Here is a 5,646-nt window from a genome sequence, read left to right on the forward strand (position 1 = left end):
GTGCCTGACAGGCAACTTTCCAGTGTGATATTGAAAAGATGTGGGACTTTCCTGGTGACGCAGTGGTTAAGAATCCACCTGCCAATGCGGGGGACATGGGTTCAAGCCCTGGTCCAGGAAGATCCCACATGCTGCGGAGCAACTAAGCCCCTGTGCCACAACTGCTGAGCCTGCACTCTAGAGTCCGCAAGCCACAACTACTGAAGCCCGCACGCCTAGAGCCCATGGTCCGCAACAAGAGAAGCCACTGCAATGAGAAGCCCACGTGGCCCCCTCTCGATGCAACTAGAGAAAGCCTGCGCGCAGCAAGGAAGACCCAACACAGCCAAAAATAAATAAATTAAAAAAAAAAAAAGACGTGCCATCATTCTTTGCTTATTTCTAAGTATTGGAAAATTGTTTTCTTAATATTACTCTGGTTTGGATGAGCTTGAATTAATAGCATTTTATTACGCCAGGACTTCCTCTGAAGTCTATCCAGAAGGTTGTAACCGCTATAGCTCTAAAGGTGCATTATGCCACCATGTGTTCCCTTAATTTTCTAAGAAACTACGAGTAAATTTAGAATGCATGGCTAGGAAACTCAACTCCCTGCCATTATTTCTAATCAGACTCCTACCTCATACTCCCTTTTCGTCCATTTGCAAAGAATGCTTTGCAATTAAGCTGCTTCATTGTGTGAATGAAGATAGAAGCCCCTGGTTTGGCGGAAATCACATCACTCACCAGCCCCCCTATTTCTCTGAATAATGACTGGTCCAATCTTTGCTTGGTTGTCTGTTGCCCAAATTTCTTTTGAGAACAACAGCAAGTCGTGGCTGTGTTTAGACACAATGAAGAGAGTGGAAAATTGACACAGTTATCCCAATCATTTGAGCTAAAAGGAAAACAATAATTGAATGGGAAGTAAGGCATCTTCCAGCAGACATGATACAAATGGGCTAGACTTATTAGTCAAATTCAACCTCCTAATGATTTATTTTATGGATTCTCTCTAGTGGATTTCATAGAGAGTTTATTGTACATGACATGTGAGCCAGTTTGATATCTATTTGCTCATGAATAGATTCTGGTGAAATCTTTGCCATATTATCTGTGGAGTGAAAGAGAATGTGACTTAATTGGGACAGACCCAGTTGTAACCCCAGCTCCACTCTTTTTTTTTTAATATTTATTTTCCTTTTTTTTTGGCTGCATCGGGTCTTAGTTGCGGCATATGGGATCTTCGCTGAGGATCTTTCGTTATGGCACGCAGGTCTTTGTTGCAGCGCGTGGGCTTCTCTCTAGCTGTGGCGCGTGGGCTCCAGGGTGTGTGCGCTCTGTAGTTTGCAGCACGTGGGCTCTCTTGTTGAGGCATTCAGGCTTAGATGCCCCGTGGCACGTGGGATCTTAGTTCCCTGACCAGGGATCAAACCTGCATACCCTGCATTGGAAGGCAGATTCTTTACCACTGGACCAGCAGGGAAATCTCCAGCTTCACTCTTTACTAGAGATGTCACGAGGGCAGATGTCTGTACCTCCTCTCCCTGCTCCATCCAATGGAGGTACCAATGCTGACATTTCAGGTTACCGTGAGGAGTAGATAAAATTGTCTATGTATGGCATGTTGTCCAGCATCCAGAGGGTTCCCAGTAAATGCTTCCCCACATTCCTGTCTCTTCCTCTTCTAGGAGGTTGTGTTGCAGGAAGATGGGGTCAGAGAGGGTAGGATGTGGGTGCAGAGTATGGTGAGAAGTGTCCAAACTCTCTTGGCACTAAGAAACCCTATGAGTACTTGTCAAAAATGTGAACGAGCTCCAGCCCAGACCCACTGAATTAGATTCTCCAGAGGAGAGGCTGGAGCTGAGGGGATGCCCAGTCTACAGAATACTTCATGGAAGAGATACTATTCAGTCTCTGAATTAAAGAGACTTTTATAATCTCAGAGCTGTAGGTAACTGGACAATTGACATTTCAGACAACCTTATTTGCTTCCGTTGCAGGACTCTTTCTTCAAACAAATCTGAACTGGAAGTAGAATATGGGAAACAGATGAAGTGGAGCTCTCTGGTATGAGTCAGAGAATGAATGAGAGTTTCCTTTGGAATATATGTGCTGTGGTGGATAGAATAATGCCCCTCACACAGATGTCCACACCCTAAAACCCAGAACCTGTGGATAGGTTACCATTGATGGCAAAAAGGACATCGCAAACATGATTAAATTAAGGATGGGGGGATTATTCCAAATAATCTGCGTGGTACCCATGTAATCTACGGGTCCCTAGAAGGAGGTAGCAGGATGATCAGAGCCAGAGAAGATGTTGTGATGGAAGGAGAGGTCAGATTGACGTGGGATCATGAGCTACAAAATGCAGCTGATCTTTACTGGCTAGAAAAAAAGCAAGGTAATGGATTCTTCCCTGGAGCCTCCAAAAGGAACACAGCTCTGCTGACTCTTTTTTTCTTTTTTTTTTTTTTGTGGTACGTGGGCCTCTCACTGTTGTGGCCTCTCCCGTTGCGGAGCACAGGCTCCGGATGCGCAGGCTCAGCGGCCATGGCTCACGGGCCCAGCCGCTCCGCGGCACGTGGGATCTTCCCGGACCGGGGCACGAACCCGTGTCCCCTGCATCGGCAGGCGGACTCTCAACCACTGCGCCACCAGGGAAGCCCCTGCTGACTCATTTTGGACTCTGGCTTCCAGAACTATGGAATGGCTTCCAGAGAATGGATCTGTGTTGCCTTCAGCCACTGAGTTTGTGAAAATTTGTTACAACAGCAATAAGAAACTAATACATAAGCTCACACACCCCTCTGACCCCAGCTAAAAGCCATTAAGATGGGCAGTAGACGTTCTCTTAGGAAAAGGTCCGCTGAGATCAGATTCAATTAAGTGGAGGACAAAACTGGCCAGGGTCACAATAGGTCATGGCATCAACATTGACACCCCAGCCAAACCCAGGAACCCCAAGTTCTAGGTCCACTCCACCACCCCGAATGCCCGAGGCAGTGTCAGCAATTGTTAACAGCAGGACAGCAACGACAAGCGCTCTCATCTACTCAGGGACGCTGCCTATGGCCACAGAGGTCATGACTTGCCCAGCTCTGGGGGACACATTTTACTCGGCCTGTAATAATGAGTGGCACCTGTTGGAGCTGAGCCGCCTTCAACTTCCGTGACCTTTCACGGAAATCTTGGCACCAACATCAATGCTGTGCTAGGAACTAGGGATACAAAGATGGGCAACAAACAGTTCCTGTCCCAGGGACTCAAAGAGCTAGCTGTCTACGTGTGTGTCACACCCACTGATTCCTGAGCTTCTAGATCTTATGCATGCCCAGCCTGGTCTTAGAGACGGGATATGCAGCCTAGAGTAAGCGGAAGGCCAGTGGACCCTCTCCACCATTGTGGAGACCTTGAGCTCCTGGAGACGCACACAGGTGCGTTTTTCACCACCAAGTTATCATTTAGCTCTTCTCATCTCTAAAGTGAAAACTCTTTCCAGCTCACATAGAGGTTGAGAGAAGACAATACAAAGCATGTAAACAGTTCAGCCTGGAGGTTGGTACAGTGAGCTCACCATGAAGAAAAGACACATCAAATATAAGGTGATATTTCTCCCCATCAGACTCTCGGCACTCCCGGAGCAACAGCCTTACCTTCTTCTGGAGGCGGTTAGAATCCTTCTTGCCCTAAAAGTAAACTGCACCCCAGACCTATCTTGAAGACAAGTGGCCTGATTTGCTCCATGCGCCTGTATTCATAGGACAGTCAGAGTTCCTGATCGGCTGTTTGCTACATTGCCTAATAAGCTTCCAGGAAACCTGGAGGCGAAACGTCACACCCAGAAGGGGTGAATAGCCTTTGCGGACTGCTGCAGCCCTGTGCTTCATGGGATACTTCCTGCATCCAATTCTCCCTCAGGCTGACCTGACTCACGGCAGACTCTACAGTGAGTGAGGTGGGCCTTTGCAAGACCCCAGGACCAGGTGAGCTGGAAAGGAGTTCTCTCTGCAGCTGTATTTTGGAGAAAGATTGAGTAGCTGTGTCTTGAGGTCAAAGGGCTAGTTTGAAAGGACAGGAATGGAACCAAGAAAGGCACAAAGGGACATATGTTGAAGACCTACTCTTACTACACCGTGCTAAGTGACACACACACAAGACCTCCTTAACTCCTCCAGCATCCAATGGAAGTAGATCTCATCGTACCCATTAACAGATGAGGAAACTAGTCTCAGGGAATGTGAATGCCTGCCCAAGGCACCCAGACACTAAGGTCAGAATCTGTCTCTGTGGCCCCAAGGTTCTGAATCTTGCTACTATTACTGCCCTACATCTGAACTGCCTGAGGAATGAGTGTCTCGGCCAAAAGATATCTTCTCCATCAAATTATGGCCTCCTCTTCACACACAGAAACACAAGCTGGGAGTGGGGAAGAAAAAACAGAAAACTGTAGAATCTCCAGTATCAGATCTGGAAGTAATCTTGTTCAAGCTCATTATCCCCCCCAACATTTGGGAGATGTTTAATGAGCATCTTTATGTATCAGACACCGTGCTCTCCCATCTTTATGTATCAGACACCGTGCTCTCCCATCTTTATGTATCAGACACCGTGCTCTCCCATCTTTATGTATCAGACACCGTGCTCTCCCAACCCTCCACAGTATTTATGGGCTGTGGTGTGAGATTTGAGAATTTTACTCTAAATGTCACGGGAAGCCCTTGGAAGATTTTGAGCAGGTGAGTGACATGGTCTGGTTTATTTTTTATCAGGAGCACGGGTATGAAACGTGAGTCCGAGTGGGATAAAGAGACTATCCTCGGGCAGCACAGGGAGTTAGAACCAAACCCAGGTCAGAGGGCAAAGCAATTTCAAAAGGGGAAACAGAAAAACTAAATAAATAAAAAGAAAAAACTGAAAAGGAGAGAAGAGAAAATAAAATAAATATATGAATGAATGAACAAAATAAATAAAGACGAATCCAAGAGGGGTAGAGATGAAGTGAGCCCGCCCTTAAGCTTGCTGGGATACAGCTCCACAAGACTGTAGATCTTGCCTTTCTTGTTCATAATTATGTCCCCAAAGCCTACACAGTGATAGCCTATAAATACTTGTTCAAGAGTGGAAGTAAGGAAAGAAGGGATATTATAAAGTATTAAGAAAAAATGCAAATGCAGTTGCTGAGCTGATATCTGGAAAATCATGAAAAAGAGGAATGTTAAAGGGCAGAGGTAGATGAAATATCATTTTGATTTGTAAAACGTCTGAAGAGGCAGATTCTACAAAACATATGCTGTGAGCCTGGCTTCACTTGTGTATTAGGATTAGTTTCAGCTGTGAGTGGAGGAAACCCCGAAACGGCAGTGGGTTATGACCGCCAAGATTATTTCCTTCTTGACTTCATGCGGTTGTGAGGGAAGCATTCCAGAGCAGTGGTCCTGCTTTGCTCCACAAAGACCTCAGGCATCCAGGCTCCTCCCAGCTCACGTTCCACCTTGGCTAAGTTGTGGGGTTGTCCACGTGGTCATGAGGGTGGCCTTTGGAATGGAACCCGACACCATGATTTCCACAATCTCATCAGCTGGAGTTTTACTGCACGATCACATCCAGAGAGGAGCTGTCAAACGAAGGTAGGCTGGCAGCTTGTTTTTTTTTTTTTTTTTT

This window comes from Neophocaena asiaeorientalis, unplaced genomic scaffold (assembly GCF_003031525.2).
Source record: "Neophocaena asiaeorientalis asiaeorientalis breed wild unplaced genomic scaffold, Neophocaena_asiaeorientalis_V1.1 scaffold177, whole genome shotgun sequence".
NCBI lineage: Eukaryota > Metazoa > Chordata > Mammalia > Artiodactyla > Phocoenidae > Neophocaena > Neophocaena asiaeorientalis.